Source organism: Capsicum annuum, chromosome 4 (genome assembly GCF_002878395.1).
Source record: "Capsicum annuum cultivar UCD-10X-F1 chromosome 4, UCD10Xv1.1, whole genome shotgun sequence".
Classification (NCBI taxonomy): domain Eukaryota; kingdom Viridiplantae; phylum Streptophyta; class Magnoliopsida; order Solanales; family Solanaceae; genus Capsicum; species Capsicum annuum.
In genome coordinates this window covers 9,822,215-9,849,639 of record NC_061114.1, presented here as the reverse complement: position 1 = coordinate 9,849,639, position 27,425 = coordinate 9,822,215, and the positions used below count along the sequence as shown (strand labels likewise).

The 27,425-nt window shown below is 30.0% G+C and overlaps 3 long non-coding RNA genes across 3 annotated transcripts in view; 1 reads left to right on the top strand and 2 right to left on the bottom strand.

Moving 5' to 3' along the window:
- LOC107868321 overlaps nt 1–24,240 on the bottom strand; it is a 44,140-nt gene extending 19,900 nt beyond the window's left edge. The window contains exon 1 of the long non-coding RNA XR_007054402.1: nt 24,144–24,240. This is a non-coding gene — a long non-coding RNA (uncharacterized LOC107868321). The remainder of the gene's footprint in view (nt 1–24,143) is intronic.
- On the top strand, nt 6,383–7,964 carry LOC107869845. Its single transcript, XR_007054403.1, has 2 exons — nt 6,383–6,595; nt 7,747–7,964. It is a non-coding gene; the product is annotated as an uncharacterized LOC107869845 (long non-coding RNA).
- Nucleotides 14,320–16,505, bottom strand: LOC107869846. Its single transcript, XR_001673980.2, has 2 exons — nt 16,210–16,505; nt 14,320–14,701 (listed from the first exon to the last, which is right to left on the bottom strand). It is a non-coding gene; the product is annotated as an uncharacterized LOC107869846 (long non-coding RNA).
- Nucleotides 24,241–27,425: the final 3,185 nt, after the last annotated feature.

Sequence of the window (27,425 nt, the reverse complement as noted above, 5' to 3'; positions counted from 1 at the left end):
TTTTGGGCCAAACTAGCCGTTGGCCCAACGGCTATATAGCCGTTTTTGGGCCCTTTTATTAAAAAAAAAAAAAAACTTTAAAAAATATTTTTTAATCCAAAAAAAAAAATCTATAAATACCCTACAACTTCAAATCATTTTTTCACGCAATTTTTCACTCTCTCAAATCTCAATTCTCAAATATTCAATATATTTAATTTCTTAAAGTGTTCACTTTAATTTTTTAATTTTTCGTTTACAAAGTACGAGCGGAAGTTTCTAAAGTCGCAATCTTCGGATACTTTCAAAATTTGGTATTGTCGTTCCATCTCTTACGTTTAATTTTTATTTATTGTATTAATTGTTTAATATTTAATTTTATTATATTTGTGTATTTTGAATATTTTTAATTTAATTTATATTATGGATAAATTAAGAAACCTCGCTACTAAAGGTGTTAAAATTTTTTGTCCCGGAAGCGGTAGTGGTAGTAAAAAGCGAATTACTAGCGGTAGAGGTAGTTCAAGTAGTAGATATACCTGTGTACCTTCGCCTCCGGTACCGCTTGGTACACCTTTTGAGGAAGAAATAGGTGTAGGTGCTCACGATATGGATTATGTAGAAGCTCAGGAAAATTACGGTATAGAAGAAGAAAATGAAGTAGATGCGGTTAATTTAGATGAAGATAATGAAAATATTGCTGAGACACCCGCAGTAGGAGATGCTAACGTTAGATCTGAATCAGTTAATCTCCCTTCCCGTCCTCCCAGTGCCCCAAAAGAACTAGTATTGCATGGCAATTTTTTGAACGTATATCAGATATTGAGGTACAATGCAATATTTGTCAACAAATATATAAGCATAGAAGTGGAGGCAAGCAAGGGGGTACGGGTACGTTAATGAGATATGTAGCTGAAGGTGGTGGGGATGTTGGTGGGTCAAAGCAAACTAGAATGGACCCAGCAACCGGTCACGTAGCGAAGAAGTATAATAAATTGAGGGACAGGAAAAAAATAACTAAAATGGTAGCTGTGGGTTGTTTGCCTTTTAGTTTTCCTTCTTCTAATGCCTTTATTCGTTATATACAAGCAATTTATAATCCTATGTTTAACAGTATTCCTAGAACTACTTGTCGGTCTGATATTTTTAGACTCCATTCACAATATTGTTTTTATTTATCAACATTGTTAAAAAATATTCAATGGAGATTGTCCCTAACTTCTGATCTTGGTCGTGCTGTAAATAAAAATGATTATTTAACCGTTACTTTTCATTGGATGGATAGTAATTTTGTGATACAAAAACATATTCTTACTTTTTTATATGATGAAGATCGTAAACATACTAGACAATTTATTGCTGATTCTATTGTTAAAATTGCCGGATATTATGGTATCGAAAATAAAATTTTATGTATTGCTTTTGATAATGCTTCTAACAACAAGACTGTTATAACAAAAATAAAATCTATGCTATCTCCGCCCTTGCCTGAAATTTTTCATATTAAGTGTGCATGTCATATATATAATTTAATTGAAAAAGATGGTCTTGAGTTTTTTGAGCTTTATATTGAAAAAATCCGTCTTGCCGTTGGTTTTATTCAAAGAAATAATCGTAGATCGAGAATTAGAGAATTTAAAGTTAAATGTCAAGAAAATGGACTTACACCGATTTTGATGCCTGAGGAAATTGATACTAGATGGAATTCTACGTATGAATTTTTAAAAACTTGTTATAAATATAGAAGTCCTATTACACTAGCTTTTAACCAATATTGCGGTTCATTTGTTGATTCTGCTGATTGCATGCTACATAATTTTGATTGGGTTGTAATTAATAATCTTGTTAAGTTTTTAGAAAATTTTTATGTAGCTACGGTTGAATTTTTCGGTGCTTATTATACTACTGTTTGTAATATTTTGGCATATATAGCCGATATTTCTGGTTTGCTCAAATAATATAAAAATAAAGAAGGTTATAAAAAAGTTGTTGGCATCATGTTTATGAAATTTAAAAAATATTTTTTCCTTATTCCCCCTATTTACTTGGTTGGTGCTATGCTAAATCCGTGCATGAAATATAATCATATGTGTCACTTTAGTACTCTTATTTATACTAACTTAGAAATAAATACTAACCATGATTCTGAACAAGTGCAACTTGATTTGTGGACGGCTACGACTGATGCAAAGGATTACATAGAAAAATTATATAATCACTATGCTGATTTATTTGATTTAGCCGTACCTACAAATATCACTCCAACTGTCGCTCCTCATCGTCCTGAGGAGCCATCATCTTCTAAAAGGCCGGCACATAGTGGTTTTTCTGATTCGTTTTATGATTTAAATTGTTAGAACAGTATTGATGAGAGAACTTACACATCAACTTATCGGGAAGAGCTGAAATATTATCTTCGGACGGCACCAGAGGATCGCAGACGACGGATCAACACGTTGGATTTGTGGAGGAGTAATGAAACACAATATCCTGTGCTTTCAAGATTATCTAGAGATATCTTGAATGTTCCAATGTCAACCGTTGCATCAGAGAGCGCCTTTAGTCAGGGACGACAGCAGCTTGGAGACAACCGGCACTCATTGGGAAGCAATGCAATGAATGTTCTAGTTTGCCTCAGAGATTGGATTAGAGCGGAAATAAGAAACCAAGGAATGGAACCGGAGCCGAGCGACGAGCTGAAACTTGAAGAAATTATGACTTCACGGGAGAACTCAGCAGAATCAAGTCCAATGCATGGTTTTGCCCCCGTTGACTTCGACTATCCTATGCAAGTTCCCATTAATATTAACATGAATGAGTTGGAAAAAATGATGCATAATTTATAGATTTTTCATTGTAAATTTTCAATTTTGGATCATTTTGCAACCAATAAAATTCCCCAAATTCATTCACTCCATAGTCCTTGCTTTTTATTTTTTTTCTTTTAACGATTTAAAATTTTAAATTGAATTTCTAGTTTTCTACTTTAAATTAAAAACTTATTTCTAATATATTATTAATTTACTACCAAATATTATTAATTTATTATATTAAGTAGCATATGTTTTGTATATTTGTGCATATATCTTCTATAGAAGTGTATATTTAACGTATACATGTGTATATGTTTTATAAATTAGTATATAAGTATATCTATATATATATTGTAATGTATATATAATGTAATATATTTTATAAGTAGTAGTATATATACATAGAATAGAGTGTATATATGTGAATAGATCTTCTATAGACATGTATATTTAACGTATACATGTGTATATGTTTCATAAATTAGTATATAACTATACAAATATATATTGTAATGTATATATATTATAGTATATTTGATTTAAAGTATTACATATACATAGAATAGAGTGTATATATGTGAATAGATCTTTTATAGACGTGTATATTTAACGTATACATGTGTATATGTTTTATAAATTAGTATATAACTATACAAATATATATTGTAATGTTTATATATTATAGTATATTTCATTTAAAGTATTACATATACATAGAATAGAGTGTATATATGTGAATAGATCTTCTATAGACGTGTATATTTAATGTATACATGTGTATATGTTTTATAAATTAGTATATAACTATACAAATATATATTGTAATGTTTATATATTATAGTATATTTCATTTAAAGTAATACATATACATAGATTAGAGTGTATATATGTGAATAGATCTTCTATAGACGTGTATATTTAACGTATACATGTGTGTATATATATATATATATATATATATATATTGTAGTATATTTTATTTAAACTTTAAAGTTTAAAGTAGTACATATATATTTGGATGGTGCGTATATATGTGTAATTGAGTATATGTGTATATATATTTTAAATTCTAATGTAGTATATACTATATATATAGTGTATATATATTGTTTAACGTATTTATAATGTATATAGGTGGGTATATATAATGTATATTGAAATTTTTTTTTTTTTTTATATTTTTGACCGGGTTTGACCGGTTTTTTAAACGGGTTTGACCGGGTTGGGTTAAGTGGGCCGGGTTAGGGTGGGTTTTGATTTCTGTTGGGCCCGGACCAGCCCGTACCACTTAGACCCCAACCCGGCCCCAGCCCGGCCCTCACCCCGGTTAAATAACACGGGTCGGTTCTGGGTTGGCCCGGCCCACTTGACAGCCATACATTGGGTATGTACTCTAAAGATTTGGAGCCGCTACTTCTAGGGTGAAACTTGCGAGATTGTTGGAGGCACAAATTTATTTTATTTTATCAGTAAAATAAGAGGGTTGTGGTTATAGAATATGGAATTCGATGAAAGCAGTGTCTGAATTACATTTTCCAGTAGAGAGACCTGAGTTTTTAGCAACGCTGATGGATGAAACTACTTAAAGACTGATTTTATTATGTTTCATCATTCTGGAAAGGTCAATATTGTGGTTATTCTTTGAGCAGGAAATCTAGGGGTTGTCGATCATTTATGACTTCTGTGAAGAGGCTTTTGGCCAAATATATGCACAAACCAGAAGGTTCATGCTCCAATTGGAGTGGGTAATTCAAGACATTGTATTCAAGCAAGTCTTCAAAAGTAGAACACATATAAGCCACTCAATATGAGGGTGAACAGTTATGTATATATTGACTTATGGTCCTAGCTGGTAAAAGAAAGGATATGGCTATTGATAGTAATGGTGTGCTCCGATTAAGTGGCCAGTTATGTGTAACGGATAGATTAAAATGATTTTCATTATCTTACTTTAAGTAATGGGACTACCCTAATAGGTTTTTCTCTCCGGGTAAGAAAGTGAAGTATTCTCCCCCGCCTAGTTCCCTTGTATAGAAAGTGTACTAGTAGGGAATAGTTCCCTCAAGCCAGTGTTTCCTTTGCTATCGGTCCCGGCCAGCCAATTACATAGGGAGAAAGTTTACATTCATTTCCAGGGGAGGGGAAACCCTATGCATAGTGATAAAGGCACCCGCTTGCCGGAAGATGAAGGAGAAGAAAGGGATGTCAGGGACAGAGTAACAGGAGGCAGCATGAAATGAACCCGGAAGGGAAGCTAGGAACGATCTATTCTTGAGGAATTTCTACAACTTAGATACATTATGCATCCTGGACCCACTATTATGTACTGTGATTTAATGAAGTCTTACTGAAAACAAAAAGAATGATGATGTTGTTTACTTTGTTTCTAGCTGTTTAACATGTCTCCATGACAAGGCAAGCCAGGTGGAGTATGATTATAGTTATTCTATTTCAAGAGATTAGAGGTGATGATTTAGTATGAGCAACTCTTATATTGGTTACCCACTTTTGCTAGTTAAAACTAGTTGTAGTGAGGTGGAATATGCTCATATATTCATGAATTTGAAAAAAAATTGTCTGACTTGATGGAGTTCCATTATCCATTATTTTTGACAGAGGATCACAATTCACTTCACGTTTTTGGAGATCTTTTCAAGAAGCATTGGGTACCCGAGTAGATCTTAGTACTGCATTTAATTCACAGATTGACGAACAGTTCGAGCATACCATACAATCTTGGAGGATATGTTGAGAGCTTGCATTCTTGATTTTGGAGGTAGTTGGGATACTTACTTACCCTTAGCTGAATTCGCTTACAATAATAGGTTTCGGTCAAGCATTCAGATGGCTCCATATGAAGTCTTGTATGGTAGGCAGTGTCGTTCTCCTATCGGGTGGTTTGAAGTTGAAGAGACTAAGGTTTTAGGACAAGACTTGATACAGGAAGCTATGACCAAGGTCCAATTGATTAGACAGAGGTTTCTCACAGCTCAAAGCAGACAAAAGTCTTATGCGGATAAGAGGAGAAGAGATCTAGTGTTCTCGTTGGGGACAAGGTGTACCTACGAGTCTCTTCTATGAAGGGTGTGATGCGATTCGAAAAAAGAGGTAAATTGAGCCCGAGATATATAGGACATTACGAGATACTTGAGTGTATAAGAGGAGTGGCTTATGTGTGGCACTTCCTCCTGAGATGTCCATCCATCCAGTGTTCCATGTCTCTATGATAAGAAAGTGTATATTAGATTTTTCTCGAACACAAGCACCGACCTAGCAACTTGATGAGAACTTAACCTATGAGGAGGAACCAATGGCTATCATTGATCGACAAGTAAGAAAGTTACGATCAAAAGAGTTTGTGTCCATGAAAGTCTTATGGAAGAACCATACCATTGAAAAAGCTACATGGGAATCAGAAAATGATATGAGACTCAAGTAGCCTCACTTGTTTCAGTTTTCAGGTATGCAATTATTCTAAATTCGGGGACCGAATTTCTTAAGGTGGGAGAATGTAATATCCCATATCTTGAAAATAAAAAGTGGGCCAAGCCCATCCATCAATTATAAAAGGAAAAGGAATGGGCAATGCCCATTTACACGACCCAAACCAAATAAGAAAGGGATTAAAAGAATTGGGCGATGAGGGGAATATGTGGGTTTATAAAGCCTCCCCTTTATGCTGCAACTAGACAGCAACAGAAACAACGTGCAAACGCACCTGGAGCAGCAAACAAACAACAAAAAAGGAGCTTGTCCTTTAGGTTAAAGAAGAAGAGAAAAAGGGGAATTCTATTGGGTTCAAGGTAAATTTTTTAACATAGTTTATATATTTGATTTATATATTTTATGGCTTCGAGTTTGAGGATTGGGAATTTAGGAATAATGGATTCAAGGTGATAGAGAAATCTTTAAATTCTCATGAACGGAGCGATAATATTAGACGACTGAATAGTATTTTTTATACCTTCAAGTCAGGGATTAAGCTAAATCCTTTCCTACATCATTATTGCAATAATGAATTGAAAAATATCATGAAATTTTAAGGGTGGGGTAGTCTAATTTTATCATGGAATTAGGGTAAACAAGAGAGTTAACCCGATATTGACATAACGTGATTATAGATTTGATCGAAGAAAGTGATACAAATCGTTCGAGGTGACAAGTTTGGATATTCCGACACGTGTACTGTGAGTAGTAATTTTACCATAATTTGTGTTTCTTCACTTTCATATTTATACATGTTTTTGATGAAAACAAGAGTTATAGAATGCATTGAAATTTGCATGTGGGACAAGTTCTTTACTTAATATGATATTGAAATGGTTATTTGAGACATGATATTATTATTGTGAAAACTCTTCACTTACATGAGAAATATGTATTTTGACATATGTTTTTATTCAAGTTTACATATAACATGATATGTACTATTCTGAAAAATGCTTTCATATGAATATCCTATTGTTTACAAAGAAAATATAAATAGGAGTAGACCTTAATTTGAATTCCGTAGCTAACGACGGGATCCTTAAACCTGGTGCATCTTGTATTAACTGATGACTGATACAACCCTCGTTAGTGGGAAGGTAGAACTAGCATACTATTACTGATCTCCCTTGTGTAAGGACCTACTGATATGATATTTGACTCTTTTATAAGGGATCCACTATTATGGGCTATTTTTGATGAAGAAGAATGTCACATTAATTACATGATTCATTCTTGGAAACCTTCCGAATATGTAATATTTGATATGATACGATGCTTTTTGATTTTATTACTGAATTATTGATTCACTTTGCTCACATGAAACAAAGGATACTGTTTATTGTTGCTGTTTTCTAAAAGAGCATTTATTTCATGATGTTTTATGACTTGTCCCCATTAAAATGGTTGTGGTTAAGTGTTATTACTCACTGAGCTAGCGTCTCACTCCTCACTATTATTTTTATAGAGAATGCAGGTGACGGTAAGGATTACGCTAGCTAGAGAGCTCGAGGTACATATTCCTGGTGATCCCGACATTTGTTCGCGTGGGCATGAGTTTATTTATTAGTTATGTTTTGTTCCTTCAAAATTCTTAAGTCGCTCCATAGTTATGTCTTTAGAGTTTTGAGTATTCTTTCGTTATTTTGGACTTGTGAAGTATTGAACTTCCTCTCATGTTTTGGAGATGGATTTCATGTTATTATTTGGTGGTGTTACTGACTTGTTGATCATTTGTGGTGGATTGTGTTGGTGTTATTGATGTGTTGGTTGTGGTGCTGTTGAATTGAAACAGGAAATTTTCTTGTTAGGCCCAAAAACAGGAAAAACTCTATTTGATTTTCTATAGAATTCTGATGAGGCTTGCTTTGGATTCCTAAACTTCTTAGAGCCGGTCATGATCCTATTCTGGGTCTTGATAGAATCATCAATCGCATACACAACTAACATACTACTGACAATGTTCATGAAGTTGCAGTCAACTATGCTATACTTATATGAGCTATTGGGATCATACTTGTACTTTTTTCACAAGTAGTAAAAGCAAACATCAATTTGTTGCATTATAAAAATAATATTTGTAAAAAGTAACTAAACAAAATTAAACACTTAAACTCTAACACTATATATGTATATACTCATATACATATGTATCTGTACATATTACTGCATATGTATCTAAAAATACATATTGAAATTGATCGTTATAAGCATTTACAAATATAAATATGTAAAACTGTAATAACTTTTATTTCAATATACATATTATCAACAAATTAGTACACGACTCACCTCGTCTGACCATGATTGGCCAGGAGTACCCATAATATAGAATCAATTCTTGTCTTCAACTGATAGAACTCCAAAATTCATAACTAGAATGCTGGACTTGTTCTTCTTGTGATGTTCCTCTTTGCTGTTTCTGTTTATTCATTAAACATAATGTTTTATAATGAACAGAAAAAATAAATGAATAATATAATTAAGTTTTAACATACCTCTTCGCATGATATTTAAGAAGGTCCACTGAAAGCCACGTCCAAAACTTACTGGTGACCTTAGTGTCTTTTATATCATTAATTGGATAAGATACAAATGAATGCTTCTGGATGAATGTTTCTCTTTGCACTTCTGTGCTCCCTTTAATATTACGAAAATAGAAATTACATTTTTAATATATAAAGTAAACAAAGTTTGTAAATACAATAAAAAATAAGTTAGAGTACTAACCATCCACCGAACCAAATTTTATTGTGTTTGATGACTCTTTGAATCTAGATGGTCGCTTAGTACTTGAAACATGCATAAACGTTTATTCTGTTTTATTTGTCGATGAATGTACAATTATGCTTCTTTCAAGATTCATATAGGCATTAAGACTGGGTAGCAACTTATCATGAATTGTTAGTTGGGAATCAGGTAAATCTGGTTTAGCCATGCTAACTTCAGAGACTGCTTCATGACTGTGGACTTGTGGCTTATTTTGTTCATCCAAATTTAATTTCTCCACATCATCTGCTAATGTATTTACAATCATTTCTTCAACACCTTTTTTGTTTTGTATAAAATGTACAAAGATGTTGTAAACTAGCAACATTAGCAAAAGAAATAAATGCAGACTATGCACGTATGCAGCATACCTTGGATTCATCTTGAACTCCCAAATTGAGTTGTATGAAATCAAGATTAATTCTTCTAAGGACCTCATTTGAAAATGTGAATTGAGAATCTGAGATTTGTGCTTCACCAATACTTCCATCAACCCATTTTGTGTTCTACACAACATGTTGAAACAAATTAAAAAGCTTCAACATTTGAAAAGAACTAAAGATACAACATACATATACTCGGCATACCGGTGAATCAAATATATCTTTTGCTTCATGCACACCGATATCAGTTTTGTCCTAATAAAAGAAATAATCAAACGTTGAAAATAATAATCCTTATATGATGAATTAAAATGCAAATGAATATACAAATAAATGCAATGCACATATATACTTATCAATGTGCCTTCAGAATTTTTATTAAAATCACGCATAAAAGTGGGAGTGGATTGATGAGGTAATTTATTCTTATCAGCTTCATCCATTTTGTGGCTTATCAAATTTTTTGTCTTTATCTTATTTCTTCGCCAAAAAAAATATATAAATAAATATCTATATCAATAGTTAACTAAGAAGTAATATTAGCACAACATATGTATATATGATTATACATTCTTACAAATGAAAAAAATACATATTTACACTGCATAAAGTCACTGCATATTACATATGTATTTATTCAAATACAAATATATATATGTTGAATATGTATTGATCAAAGAATATGTATTTAATAATGATTCTTTTAAAAAAACAATGTTGTACCTTGTTCTTATTTACTGCGTTCATTATCAAGTCACACTTCGTTGATACTAGGTCATGAATAACATTCAACTGTTGACGAACCTAATTTAAACAAATACAATCATAAATGAAAAAATAAATATACTCAAGTATTAATCAGAAATTACCTCATCACGAAATTTTTTAAAGACTTCCTTTGAAATAACAACATCTTCATCTTCAGAACAGAAAAGACGGACCAAATGATTGAATCGGAGCTTATTTTTTACTTGTTGTCCTATTTGTTTCTTTCCTGTTTGAAGCTAAAGTAGATTTTGTTTGAATTGAATTAAGGATTGGTTCTTCACAATAGGCCTCTTTGCAATACCGGGTGGAGGAGTCCTTTTTGGTGTATGCTCAGCTATAATTTTAGGTTGTTGCTTCAACTTTTTTTTGACTAGTGAAGTTGAAGAATCAACCTGATATTTTTATTTTGAGGTTAAATAGTTGTGTCGAAGTGGAGGATCTTGAAAATCATCGTTCGAATCAAGAACATCTTCTTTATGAATTTCACCTCCAAGTACAAGCTTCTTGGGTATTTGAAAGGATGAAAGATCCTTTCGAGTAGGCTCAATATTCGTATATACAACCTACAATGCAATGACCTTATGAATAGCTAGGAAAGACATTGTACAAAAATGCATATGCATATGTATTTTGCATATGAACAGAGTAACAGTTAAAGAATATAGATGCATTGAAAATTACTATTTTGTATATGAACATATACAAAATCAATAACTGTAATTACATACTAATCAACTTCACAAAAAAAAATATAAAAAGAAACTGATCTTGTCATTTTCATCATTAAACATGCTTCCCATGAGTAATTCAAATCTTGATCGAGGTGCATTTGCCTTCCAATTCAAAATACATGAAATTTGAGTGTCCACCTTGGCAACATTACGAGGAACAATAAAACAACACTCGTATAACCAAACATGAATGGCAAGAGGCATTCCAAGGACCATATAAAATTTTTCTGTAGCTTTTAACTTTTTATTTAAATTTTTAGCTAATTCCTCGAATGCAACAGAACCCCAAGGATAATCCCTATAATGACCACTCTCAGTCCACTCAAAATAGAGGCATGGAATAACTACTGTGTCAATAGATGACAATAAAAAAACATGAATAAAATAAAGATTAGCAAATTTAACTGCATCTTCGTCATTTTCTTTCCCCCAAATTTTGCCCGACACAGCCTCAAATAACTTTTTTTCTGAATAAAATTGGCGCCATCAAAATACTACTCAATTATTTTATTTGGAACATCCTCATCTAACAGAAAATCATTCTTATTTGAAACATAATTCAAATCAGTAATCACAACAAACTCTCTCAGACTAAAATGAAGATTTGTACCATTTGCACGAATGACTATGGCACTTGTAGAACTTTTCTTCGTCTCAAGTGACATAATACATCTCCCTAATTGGGTTTGAACAACACAATTCTTCTTCTTCTTCTTCTTCTTCTTCTTCTTCTTCTTCTTCTTCTTATACACACCAAATGTACTTTCATGTCGTTGATTCTGTGACATTCTATATGAGGTGCAAATTTTTGAAGTACTTCTACCATGTATATTTGATCACGCAATACCTACAAACCACAAATAAATGAGAAAATCTATATTGTTAAAATATATCATACTCATATCTTTTCTATTAAATCATAACTATAGTATTAAATCATACCATAAAAAACAATGATTTGCATATCTAATACATATCATATCATATTGATATTGAAAAAAAAAACATATCTAATAGATATCATAACATTTAGAAATACAGTTACATGTGAAAATAGTGTCACATATGTATTTACAAAATACATCTTAAAGTTACATTATAAAACTGCTCCACGAAACAAATTATCAACAAAAAAAATACATAGCCTATTCAAAAATTTAATAAATAACAAATACAACTGGTCATTAAATATAAATCTTATCAGTATACAATACAAATAAATATCTAAATTGTAACATATATGACATTAAGATGTCAAAACAGTTTCACATATGTATTTACAGAATACATCTTTAAGTTACATTACAACATATACATATGTATTTTATCAATACTTGACTGTTTCAAATTTAAGTTGTCAAAAAAAATACATATAATATTCATAATGTAATTAATAACAATTACAACTTAACATCAAATACAAATCTTTATCAGTACCAAATACAAATACATATCTAGACTGTACCAAATATTTTATATAATCACTAAAAACAGATGCATATCTTAAATGTAAAAAATACATATCTTCACATTACAAATACAAAAATACATATATGAACATCAAATACAAATCTATATCAATACTAAAAACACATACATATATAGACTGTAACAAATACATTTTATATAATCCCTAAAAACAAATACATATCTTAAATGTAAAAAATACATATCTTCACATTACAAATAAAAAAATACATATATGAACATATTGTCCATAAACTATTAAATTACAAATACAAAAATACCTCCTCCACTTTCTCTTCTTCAGATTCATAATTAGATGAAACAGGAGTTGCAATTTTACTAGATTCTCCTTTTTCAACTGACCTTCTCTTTTTCATCGATTTTTGAATTTTTGAGAATTTTGGGGATGAAGATTCTCTCAATGTTTTTCGTTTCATGATTTTCACAATTTTTTTCAGATTGTTACGTTGCTTCGATCTCACCTCTTTTATGCTAACACCTCCCTTCGACTGAATATTAGTAGAATCAAGTTAATGTCTTCATCTTATGTTAAACCAAGACTAAACGATGGTAGTTCATCGAAAACTAAATTCCTCGGTGGAATATCTCTAATTGAACTACTACGATGTGCATGTTCTGCCATTATCGGGTAACTCCAGAAATTTCAACACACACAAAAAAACCCCAAAAAAAAATAAAACGCAGAAGAAATTTGAAAAATGCCAAAAATAAATTAAAAAAAAAGAAGTCATATGAAAAAAATAACATGCATTAACTATAAAATCAACTTACCTTAATTGGTGGGGAACAATTTTTATGAGAAAAATAGCGATATTTGAAAAAAAAAAAAAATCAAAGAAACCATTATAATGGAGGGAACTGCAATAGGAAAGTGATGTAAAAATAGGTAAAGGTAAAAAAAGAGGTGCAGCAGACATGCTTATCAATAAAAAGGTAAAAATATTGCTACTTTTGCTAAATTTTATAATTTTGATAAAGTGTTGTTATTAATTGTAATTAAGATCTTAGGTATGCTAGTTTCTATAATGTTTTTCATTTAGATTAGGACAGGTGGTTAAGGGCCAAAAGCCCAAATGATTAGTTTATGACGATTTTAGTTGGGTCAAAAAGTCCAAATTAACATAGAATATAGTTTGTGGATTTGGGCCTAATGACCTAAGTCATTTAGTCTTTCCTTTCCTTTTTATGTGTTGGTTGTTTTTAGTTTTCTTGTACTTAATTAAAAATTCTCGCTAAGTCGTCAAAATTTGTTTTGCACAAATTTTGTAGAAAATTTTTTTATTAATCGATTTCCTTTCAAAAATCAATTTCCTTTTTTAAAGTTAGTCAAAAAAGTTGCATTCAAATAGTTCGAATAATCGCAAGTTAGCAGATACTTTTGGTGCCTTAACAACCTTTCAAGAGTATTAATAGAAATCTCTTACTCAGAATTTCTAAACTTAAAAGATTTTTCTTGTTTTGAATCTTTTAAGAAATTTTTAAGGTTTTCTTAATTTTTCTAGATAAATTAAGTGGTGACTCTGTTTTTCAAATTGAGTTTGAATTTTTTTTGAAAGTATTTGAATTCAAAAAATTGCAAAACGACATCTTTTCTCTGCAAAATATAAGACATTTGGAGAATATTTTTGGACAATAATACAGTAAAAATTGAATTTAGGAGGGTAACAAGATCCATGCAATTCAAATATGCGGTAACAACTTTGATTATAATTTTAAAAGTAATAATATCTTCCTTTGAAGTTGGTGAGGCCTTATCATTGACTCGAATCTCTTGATTTTTTTGTTCTTGTTCTACTTCTATAGAAAAAATTCATGGTATGAACGCATATAAACACAAACTTAAAATACGTCATTATTTAACTTACTCGAACTATAATTCCTAAATAACCTTCATCAGTAACCTATTAGAAAAGTATATTACATATTTAATTTTCTTACATAAATTTGAAACGTTAGATATTTATCTTTCTTACACAAACTTGAACGGTTACACATTTATTTTTCTTGCACAAATTTAAAAAGACACATCATTAGTTAACTTACTCCAAAGATGGTTTCGATATATATCCTTCATCAGTAACCTACTATAAAACTAGGTTACATATTTATTTTTCATACACAAACATATAAAAGGTTACATGTGGTACATGACCAACCATCACTGCAATCGCTAGTATCCCCACAACTTCTCCCACAAGTAATCAAGCCATTTGCAAGTAATTTTCTTTTCATCTTTGCAACATCAATGGGTAACTCTCTTAAAGCCATTACTTTAGGACCCCAACTAAGATTAACCGCAAAAATTAATTCATTGTTAGAAGAATAATTAATGCACACAAATTAATTAACGCAATTACTCTCTCCGTTGCTAAATACTTTTAGCATAAGTACATCCTTAAACAACTACTTCGTCCGTCCAGTTTATAAGACTAATAAATAATTCACCTATTTTAAATTATTGTATCCTTGATATTAAATATAATATATTACTCATTACATTTTTCAAAACAAGAAATTTATTATATCATCACTTTAATTGTTTCTTAATGTATGTGCCCAATACAAAGTGGACAAATATTTATAAATGAAGGAAGTATTCATGAAGCAAATACCCCTCCGTTACTAAAAACTTTTCATACTAAGAACAAATATTTCATAATTCTTGTCATTTTAAAAAATCAAGACATAATTACTTATTTATTTTCACTTTTATGAAGAGATATTAATATAATGCAAACAAGAAAATTTTAAATTGAAAGAATTAATAGGATATTTTAGTCAAAATCAATCTCTAATTAATGATTTTCTTAAGGGATGTGTAAATAAAATTATGAAAAATTTTAAAAGTGAAGGAAATAATGTTTTACAAATTTATTCTATAAATAGGTATGAGATACTAATATAATGCAAAAAGAAAAGTTTAAATTGAAGGAGCTAATGTTTTTCTTAATGGGCGTGTAAACAAATATGACAAATATTTAAAAAGGAAAGAAATACTATTTTACTAATTTACTCTATAAATAATTATGAGATATTAATATAATGTAAAAAAAGAAAAGTTTAAATTAAAAGGACTAATAAATAAGGATTTTTTTTGTCAAAATCAATCTCTAATTAATATTCTTATTAATATTATTTTAAGGAGAGTGTAAATAAATATATGACAAAAATTTAGGGATAAGGAAATAATATTTTACTAGTTTACTCTATAAATAATTACGCGATTCAATATTATTTTAGTAGTTTTTTTATTATGCATTTTTTTTTTTTGAAAAGAGTGATAAGTTTGAAAAACATCAATTTTTTCATCAATTTTCTTTAAACAGGGACAAGATTGAAGAATCATCTTTGTTTTTTTCAAAAACTAAGAGGGATATAATTGAAAAAACATCATTAATCTCTTGTCAATTATTCAAAAAAATCATTTAATTAGACACAAAAAAAATCATTTATTTAGATAAAAAATGAAAAAGACTAAATAGTTTTTTTTTTTTTTTTTTTTTTTGAAGAAATGAGGGAGTACAAAGAGAGGAAAGTTTCTTGATTATGTAATTTTTTTTAAAGAGTGATAAGGATTGAAAAACCATCAATTTTTTTAAACAGGAATAAGATTGAAGAAATATTTTTTTTATTAAAAAAAGAGAGATATGATTGAAAAAACATCATTAATCTCTTTTCAATTATCCAAAAAATCATTTATTTAGATATAAAATGAAAAAAGAATTAAATAAACTATTATTTAAGAAATGAGGGAGTACAGAGATAGAAGAGTAGTAAAAGTAAGTGTAGAACCTGAAACTGCAACAAAGAGAACAATGAAGAGAAAAACTTGCTTAAGAGAAATCATCTTAACTTAATTAATTTGGCTCAAAGATAATAATAGAAGTGATGTTTTCTTTGCTTAATGAAAATTGATATTTATAATATAAATCAGGGCATTTTAGACATTTTAAAGTTGCAGGTGTTAAACATATGGTAGTCACTATCATTTACGTGCCTACCATGCATACTGCCGATTGCATGCAATATCTTAGTCTTTTATACATCACTTTGCCATTTGCTAGATTATTGGTAGAGTTGTTTTTGGATTTTTCTTAAAATTTATATATTTGTTTGTCTACTGATTATGTAAAAGGTGGGCTATATATGAATGGTTTCAGGATAGGTAGTAAATTTAAAAAGTATTACAGAAAGTTAATTAGAAAAGATTGATAGTTCAGCGAAGACATGATTTTAGATAGGAGGTTGTTGATCCATGACTTTAGTCAGAGGCGATTTCAGAATTTGAAGTTTGTGGGAAGTCACGATGCGGGAAGGAAGGCTGAGATGGTTTGGACATATGATGAGGAGGGGCATGGATGCCCGAGTTCGTATGTGTGAGAGACTAGCTTTGGATGGTTTCAGGAGGAGTAGAGGTAGGCTGGAGAAGTACTGGAGAGAGGTGATTAGACATGACTTGAAGCCATTACAGCTTACTCAGGATATGACCCTAGATAGGAAGGTGTGGAGGTCGCGAATAAGGGTAGAGGGCTAGTGCATGTGTGGGCTGTAACTAGTAGTTAGGGAGCTCTAGTGCCGCCGAGTTAGTAATCCTAGGACCGTGACCTTTGGTAGGAGCCGCTAGTGTATGCTATTGCTAGGTGGGTGTCCTTTTCTTACTACTTATTTCCTACCTTTTATTTTTGTATTGCTAGTTTTTTGTTTTTTTTGTGTCTCTCTTATTTCTATATTTTACTATTTCTTATTTAGTATTTTGGTTATGCCACTCTTTCGATTTCATGTATTACTATGACCTTAAAAAATTTTCTTTATCTTGAGCCGGGGGTCTATCGGAAACAGTCTCTCTACTTCTTCAGAGGTAGCTCTATGGACTGCGTTGTTGTTGGGTGCACTAGTGTTGTCAAAGGAGTGCATAAACTCCGAAGCAAGACTCAAAATGTGTTGAGCGCTCGCCTTGCTTAATGTGTTGTTTAGGTTCTAATTTCTAAGTCATACTTTCCTTTGTTAATGAGGCTTTCTGAAGAGAAGAACACTAAACAATAATTCATGCTTATATTATTAGTCTTGGACTAGACATATATATATATTTTCTCCCTTTAGGTCTTTTTCGTTAAATCTCACACTTTATTTGAATTTTATGCTTAAATACAATGGACCTTGAAGCTTTTTTGTGCTTTTTGCTTTTGATAATACTGATGGCGCACCAATATTATCTTAACATAGACGTTAGCAAAACTTTCAATGTTGATTAAGAGATATCATCATATTTGATTTATCGCTAATGACATGAACAGTATTGAAAAAATAAATATATAGAACAAATATGAGTTCTAAGCTAATAACTTCACTTTCTTATAATGTGAAGTTCAACTAATATGTTTACTTTTAATATTTTTGAATCATCGATCGGGGTAGCTTAATTGTCAAGGTGAGTTCACCATGATGGTCACGGGTTCGAATCCCCAGTCCAACAATTTTGATTAAATATTTATAGTAATTAAGTCTTTCCTTATTAGAAGTCATCAGAATTAATAACAATTATTATCTTTTTCATTCGTTTAAGAATTCTAAATCAACTTTAAGAAGATTTGAAAAATCTAGAAATAAATATGAAAGCGTTAGAATAAGAAAAATATAAGAATAGTACCAATTTTTTAAAAGTTTTAAATATGTAATCAAAGATTTTCTAAAGCTTTAACTTTAAAAATAAGAAAAAGATTTAAATATAGAAAAAGTAAAAAAAAAAAATAATCGTACTACAAATATGGTTCAAATCGATGCATCTCTCTTAACCTCTAGCAGCAAGGAAAAGAGGTACTGCATGACAAATGGAAAACTGATGATTCATTAATCACTTGAAACTTCTGGTGGTAAAATATATATGAACAATAAAGTATATATGTTATGTTTACATTATTATATTTAAGTTTGAAAGATCTTTGAGAAGTGATTTGAACATTTTGCACTTCATTAAAATCATTCACAGTAGACAAAGTCGTCTAATTTAAATAATCAAAAGTTACACGTGCGAGGGACGTGTGGCTAAACTAGATGAAAATAAAAGTTAAAACATTGTGTGACCCCAGGATCAATCCCTAGTCGCGTGGACGAAATACCTAGCTTCATCCAGCACGTCAAGGTGCACTTTCATTCATCTTTGGGTGCACTATTAGGTATATTCCAATTTCTCAAGGTATATACACATATATATAAATAATTTTTTTCAACGTTAACGGGTGCATGTGCACCCCCACCTATACATGTAGGTCCGCCTCTATATTTAGTGGCTGTTCTCATAAATATTTTGAATAAATTAACAAAAAAAAAAAGTTATAGTGTTTTCATATGAAAAAAATTAAAGCACTTTCCAGCGTTTCAATGAAAATCTATTTTTCATCATGCATTTTTTAAGTGAACCAATTCATTGAAAAATGGATAGAAAAATATATCATGTTTATAACACACATTTTTCATTTTGATTCGTTGTGAAAAGAGACTACTTTATGGAAATATTGGATATATTATTGTTATAAAAAAAAACCTCAAAAAAAATACATACGAACGGAACTTTTGTGGAAAAAAAGATAACGACCAACATATATTTGGAAACATACACAATATTATTTAATTGGATCGAATGATAATTTCGAAATAGCCTTTATTAGTAACCTTTTTATAGTAGGTACTTTAAAAAAATTATAAGGTTACATTTTATTTATCTTAAACTTAGAAACACAACATTATTCAACTTGCTTAGAAACACAATATTATTGAACGATAGTTCCGAGATAATCTTCATCAGTAAGAGCGTGCTTGCTAAAATACGAAACAGTAATTCGGAGTAAAATAATTGTAGGCACAACACGTATAAATGGTCTCATCACTGCAATCGCTATCGTCGTTGCAAAATCGATAACAAATAATAAGACCATCACAAAGTAAAGATAATTTTACTTTCATCTTTGCAACATCAATTGATAACTTTCTTAAAGCCATCATTTTAGGACCCCAACACAGATAAATTGCACGTTACAAAATCTTTTATAAAGAAAAGTAAGGACAATAATAGATGTTTCTTTGTCTCTTTTTTTTTTTTTCAATGAAGAGTTGGTGGAGATTTTCTTGATAGCAAAATATTTCTATAGAAGAACTAATATTGTGACTAGAAATTTGATGAGGCTTTCTGAAGAAACGAACACTAAACAATTGATGTTTCACTTTATCAAAAAAAAAATAATTTCTTTATTCATATGTTTGTCATTTATGCTTATATTATTGGGCTCCATTTGTTTTTTTTTTTAAGATTCAGACATCTGAATCTGAAAGCACATCTGAATGATTAAGATGTTGTCTCTAGATCTGAAAACTGAATGATTAAGACTGTTTGTTTTTCAACATCTGAATGTGTAAAAAAATTATTTGTATACATAATAAAATAAAAAATATAATTCAAATAAAAAATTAATTATATATTAAAAATATGTAATTTAATACAACAAAATTATTAGTATTTGATTGAGAAAAAATATTTATGTTTGTTAGTGATAGTAGAGATGGCTTATAATGGTGGTTGTGGTGATAATGATTGATGTTAGTGATTAATAATGATGGTGGAGATGATTGCGATGGTTGGTATTTTAGTGATTGTTATGACGGTGGTGATTGATGGTGGTGGTGGTTGTTATGATGTGACGTTGCTTGATGTTAGTAGTTTAAGGTGTTGATTGTGTTGGCTTAAACATGAATGCATAATGATTGACGATGTGTTGGTGCTAGTTGAAGATGTTATTTGTTGTGATGGTGGAGATGGTTGTTAGTAGAGATAAATTACAGCGATGGTACTGATTGGGGTAGTGGTAGAGGTGGCGTTACTAGTGACAATGACGGTAGCGGCCAAAGAATGTGTAGAGGTTGTGATGTATTAGTGGTAATTAGTGGTGATGCTAGTTGTGATAGATGAGTTGGTTGGTAGTAGGGATTGGCCGGTAGTAGTTGCTGATTGTGGTGTTGTGACGACAGTGGTGGCGGTGAATATAATTAGAATAAAAGAGGCAGTAGGTGTGGTAGCGGTATTTTCTGTCGATGGTGGTTGTGATGGTGGAGGTGGTTGGTGGTGGTAGGTAGTGGTTGACAATGGTGACGGTGGCAGTGGTGGTTAGTGGTGGTGACTGCTGATTATGAATAGAGTGGTGAATATTATCTAACACCAGAATATCCCTTCAGACCTATTAAAACTTGGTTCTAGATCTGAATAATTAAGACCTATTCAGACCTATTAAGAGTTAAAACCTTAATAAAAAACAAATACACCTAATGGTCTGAAGTCTGAACCATTCAGATTCAGACCTCCATTAAGTGCAAACAAATGAGGCCTTAGTCTTGGACTAGACATATATTTATATTTTTTCTCCCTTTATATATTTTTTCACTAAATCTCAGGCTTTATTTGCACTTCATGCTTAAAAATACAATGGACCTTGAAGCTTTTTTGTGCTTTTTGCTTTTGATAATACTGAGGGCGCACCAATATTATCTTAACGTAGAAATTAGCAAAACTTTCAGTGTCGACAAAGGGATATTATAATATTCGATTGGTCGCTAATGGCATGAACAATACTGAAAAATAAATAGATAAAACAACCATGAGTTCTAAGCTAATAACTTTACATTCTTTTAATATGAAGTTCAACTAATATGTTTACTTTTAACATTTTTGAACCATCGGTTGTGGTATCTTAATGGTCAAGGTGAGTTCACCATGATGTTTGCGGGTTCAAATCCCCGATCTAGCAATTTTGATTAAATATTTATAGTAAACCTTTCCTTAATAGCAGTCATCAGAATTAATAATAATTAATACCTTTTTGTTAGTTTAAGAATTCTAAATCAACTTTAAAAAGATTTGAAAAATCTAGAAATAAATATGAAAGCGTTAGAATAATAAAAATATAAGAAATACCAAATTTTTAAAAGTTTTAAATAAGTAATCAAAGATTTTCTAAAGACTTAACTTTAAAAATAAGAAAAAAATTTAAATATAGAAAAAGAAAAAAAATAATCATACTACAAATATGGTTCAAATCGATGCATCTATCTTAACCTCTAGTAGCAAGGAAAAGAGGTACTGCATGACAAACGCAAGACTGATGACTCATTAACCCGTTGAAACTTCAGGTGGTAAAATATATATGTGCTTACAATTAAATATATGTTATGTTTACATTATTATATTTAAGTGTGAAAGATCTTTGAGAAGTGGTTTGAACATTTTGCACTTCACTAACAACATTCACAATAGACAAAATCGTCTAATTTAAATAATCAAAAGTTACACGTGCGAGGGACGTACAGCTAAACCAATTGAAAATAAAAGTGAAAACATTGTGTGACCCCAGGATCAATCCCTAGTCACGTGGACGAAAGTCCTGGCTACAACCAGTGCACCAAGGTGCACTTCCATTCATCTTTGGGTGCACTATTAGTTATATCCCAATTTCTCAAGGTATATACACATATATACAAATAATTTTTTTCGACGTTAACGGGTGCACGTGCACCCCACCTATACATGTGGGTCCGCCTCTGTATTTAGTGGTTGTTCTCATAAATATTTTGATTAAATTAACAAGAAAAAAAATTATAGTTTTTTCATATTAAAAAAATTTAAAAACTTTCCAGTGTTTCAATGAAAATTTATTTTTCATCATGCATTTTTTAAGTGAACCGATTCGTTGAAAAATGGATAGAAAAATATATCATGTTTATAACACACATTTTTCATTTTGATTCGTTGTGAAAAAAGACTACTTTATGAGAATATATTGAATATATTATTGTTGCAAAAAAAAGCCTCAATAAAAATATATATGAAGGAAACTTTTGTTGAAAAAGAGATAACGACCAACATATATTTGGAAACATACACAATATTATTTAATTTGCTCTAACAATAATTTCGAAATAGCCTAGCTTCATTAGTAACCTGTTTAGAGTAGGTACTTTCCCAAGATATGAAAAATTTATTTGGAGCACAACATTATTTAATTTGCTCGAACAATAATTTTGAAATAACCTCATTAGTAACCTGTTTAAAATAGGTACTTTCCAATATAAGAAAAATTTATTTGAAAACATACACAACGTTCTTTAATTTTGAAAAAATCTCATTAGTAACCTGTTTAGAATAGGTACTTTTCAATATATGAAAAATTTATTTGTAAACATACACGATATTATTTAATTGGATCGAATGATATTTTTGAAATAACCTTTATTAGTAACCTTTTTAGAGTAGGTACTTCAAAAAAATTAGAAGGTTAGAAACACAACATTATTTAACTTGCTTAGAAACATAATATTATTAAACGATAGTTCTGAGATAATCTTCATCAGTAAGAGCGCACTTGCTCAAATACGGAACAGTCATTCGGAGTAAAATAATTGTAGACACAATGCCTACAAATGATCGCATCACTGCAATCGCTATCGTCATTACAAAATCAATAACAAATAATAAGACCATTACAAAGTAAAGGTAATTTTACTTTCAGCTTTGCAACATCAATTGATAACTTTATTAAAGCCATCACTTTAGGACCCAACACAGATTAATTTCACGTTACAAAATCTTTTACAAAGAAAAGTAAGGACCATAATTCTTTGTCTCTTCTTTTTTTCTATGAAGAGTTGGTGGAGACTTTCTTTATAGCAAAATATTCCTATAGAAGAACTAATATTGTGACTAGAAATTTGATTATGGGCAACATTTTAAAGAAATAATTGGAGATGAATAGGTTTTGGCTTTTTATCATGCTTTTTTTTTTTTAGTTAGTTAAATTCAAATATTTGACGGAGGTAAAAATATTTAAGGTTTGGCTTTTCGTCTGCTCTTTTTTTCAGTTAATTAAATTCAAATATTTGACAAAGAGAGAACAAATCCACTTAAGATGACAGTTCATATAGCAAAAAAGAGAATAATTGATGATTAGGATATTAAACTCGTAAAAAAATATTAATTCACGTGTGATATTTTGATCAGTATTGCAATAAACAATTAGTAAAGTGCATATAGAATGAACACAAGTTAATAATATATATTTATTTAAGTTGTAATCCATATATTACAATAGTTAGTTCCCCAATATTTGGAAAACTAGCTAGGTTACTTATTTATCTTCTGATTATACAAACTTGGAAACACAACATTATTTAAAATGCTTGAATATACACAAAGGCATATCAAACATATAATAGTAGTTACAATCATCCTTTGCACATTGTAAATATAATCTGGGCGCTCTAAGGATATTTCACCCATAACAACATGCTTACTTTTTAACTTTCTTACAAGCACAATATTATTTAACTTGTTCAAAAGAAAGTTTCAAAATAACCTTCACCAGTAACAATCCTGAACTTCAAAACACGGAACAATCCCAATAATGCTTAGTATAAAAACTTCCTTGTTGAGAACAAGTTTTACATAAAGTTCCATCACTGCAATCGCTATGTGAGTTGCATCTTCGATAACAAGTCATATCATTACCAAATGGAAGAAGTAATTTTACTTTCATCTCTGTAACATCAATTGGTAAGTCTCTTAAAGCCATCACTTTAGTACCCCAAGAGATATTAACTGCACATAAATTAATTATAATAATGATTAGAATAATTAATATACACAAATTATTACAAAGATAGAAGAATGGTAAAAGTAAGTTTAGAACCTGAGATTGCAACAAAAAGAGCAATGAAGAGAAAAGCTTGCTTAAGAGAAACCATCTTAACTTAATTAATTTGGCTTAAAGATAATAAATTGAATAAGTGATGTTTTCTTTACTTAATGGAAGGTGATATTTATACTAACATTGATATAAGGGCATTATAGTCATTTAAAGTTTAAGATGTGAAACACATTCATCCAACCTTAGAACCATAAATTAGAACTTGTCAAAATCAAACAATGAAACCTCTTTTTTCTTTATTCAAATAATTCAAAAAGTATACTCCTTCCCCACTTAGAATTCCAATTCGAAATAATTGCAAGAGCATGGTATAATACTTTTAATTTTTGTTTCAAAAAGTGTACTATTGTCACACCCTATTTTTTACCAAAAAGATTATATTTAAGGTTTGAAAGGATTTTTATTATTAAGTAACAAAAAATAAGAATTTATTTCAAAAAGGATTCTTTTTCATTTGAACTCAGAGTCGTCACTTGGTATAATTGGGTGTGCCAAGTTACCTTTGGAAATCCCTTTTTAAAACTGTTTTTGACTCTTTAAAATCGATCTGGCTAAGAAATTCTATTGACCGAGGGGAAGGTGTTAGGCACCCTTCGATCCCGTGGTTCAACCACGGTTGCTTCGTGGAGTATATCGACTAGTATGACACTATGGAGTGAATAAACCACATAAAGCACGTAAAACAAACAAACAAAACAAAACAAGTCCAAAAAATAGTGTTCAGTTCAATTATTACAGTTTGAAATAAAGATACTAAAATAAACCTAAGCTAACCTATACTAGTCCTAAACTATGCTCTACCCGACGCCTCGTACCTTGACCACGATATCTTCCGCCAACATAATATGTCGGGGCATTCTCCGGTAAATAAATACAATGAACCTTGGGGCATTCCCCAGCTAAATGAATACAATTGATTCAAATGCGGTAAATAAAACTATTCAATAAATATTCCTCACATTCCACAATCTACTAGTTCTAAATTTGCCTACCCGAGCCTAAAATTTACCTAACGATCCCCGATTCCCACTCCTCTTTCTATTTTTTCTCAGTTTTTCCACTACTGCTCCCTGATTTTGCTACCCCCGTTCACTGTGTATGTATGCGCATATCAGTTTGATTATGTGTATGGTGTGGTTGTGTGTGCGTGAAATCCATTCGAGTGTGTGTCTTTGTTGCTGTGTCGTTGTATTGTGGAGAAGAAAAGAATTTTTTCAGTTAGGTGTGATGTGTGTCCTCTCTAGATTTTTGTGTGTGTGATGTATATGTGTCGATGGTGAAAATGGAGAAAAAAAAGAGGTCCCTTTGATGTGTGGTTTGTGTTTTGTTAATTGAAGAAAATCATCACTGATGTGTGTGAGTGTTTCTATGTCTGTGTTGATATGTAGTTGTGCGTGTGTTTATGGAATTTGGTATGTGCGAGTATAATAAGGTGAGTTAAATGAGCAAACAATATTTTTGGAGAGGAATAAAATTACGTGTCTATAACTATAATATTTGATGCAACATCCTTAATTTTATATCATTGGGTTTAGGTTATGTGAAAAAAAAATTGAAATAATAATAATAATAAAAAAAAAAAACTAAGAACATTAGATCATGAAGTAGTTGGGCATGTGGAGTCATCAAAATTTTATGGAATAAAAAGGAGAGGTAACAACTTGATCGCTCGATAAAAAAATATTTATATAATTTTATAACTATCTTATTTGTTTCGATATTTTTTTCCTTTTCGTAGCAAAATCGATTGTTATATGTTCACGACAATATTTGATGTTTTCTTTCATTGTTATAGACAACAAATTATTTAGGAATTTTTAAATTATTTTTTAATATTGTAAAAGATAAGAATGCTATTTAAATTTGAAAATCTTTCAAAAATATCAGCATTTTGCTATAAAACCCACCTTTCATAGCCACATTTTACATAATTAGCATGCCGTTGTATTCGACTTATGCCCGTTGTATTCGATTTTACAGATAGTATGTATTCATATAAAATATGAATACAATCACTATTTAGTCGCACAAAAAATGAAATTCAATATTTAAAAAAAAAAAATCTTAATCACGCTTATCTCGTTGAACTGAATATTTTCTTGCCTAACACTACCATTATCTTTTTCTTTATTTTTTTATTTTTTGTATTTTTCCCATTTTTTCTTCTTCTTTTTTCTATTTTTTCCTTTCTTCTTCTTTTTTCTATTTTTTCCTACTTTTATTTTTTTTTGTTTTTTCCCTTTTTACTCTCTTTAATCTCTAACTTCTATTTCTCTTTCTTTTTTTTTCTTCTTTGATTTTTTATTTATTTTCTTTTTTGTACTTATTTTCTTTATTATTTTTTTGTTCTATTTTATATTTTTTTTATTTTCAAAAAATATGATTAGTTGAGCACAAGTCATGGATGATAACGTAAATACCACAATTATTTATCGTATTTGTAGTCACACTACCATTTATATTTTTATATTTATTGATACAACTGTATTTATATTTGTATTTTAAAGTTCGCACTTATATTTATATTTTATAGTTCGCATTTGTATTTGTATTTAATAGTTCGCACTTGTATTTATTTTTGTTAGTTTGCGCCATCATTTATATTTTATATAATTCACACTTGTATTTTAAAGAATTATTTTGTATTTGTATTTTATAATTGATTGCATATTATATTGGATTATATTTATATTATGGTTTTATTGTGATTGTATATTTAGATTATATTTGGATTATACTTGTATTTGTATTCTATTTTCTTCATTACCTTTTTATTTTTAAGAAATTATTTTGTATTTGTATTTGTAAGTTGATTACATATTGTATTTAGTCGTGGCTATGTACAATTTATCATTTGTATTTGTATACAAACAAGTAAGTGCATTAATTGTATTTTCGTGATTCTAAAATATATTAATATGCAATGTATCATTTGATACAAATGTACCGTTTTGTATTTGTATATCAAAATTATCATTCATATTTGTAAATAAACAAATATTACTTGATACAAATATAATGACAAACAAATGAAATAAATGATTTTACAAATATAAATACAATATGTATTTGTATAAAAATTTGATTTGTATTTATTTGTATAAATAAATACAACTAGTATCAATAAATACAAACAAATATTCATAGAAAGAAAATCAATCGTTCATTTTCAATAATTAAAAGATACAAATGATAGTTTACACTTGTATTTATATGTTATAGTTCGCATTTGTATTTATATTTTATAGTTCACACTTGTATTTA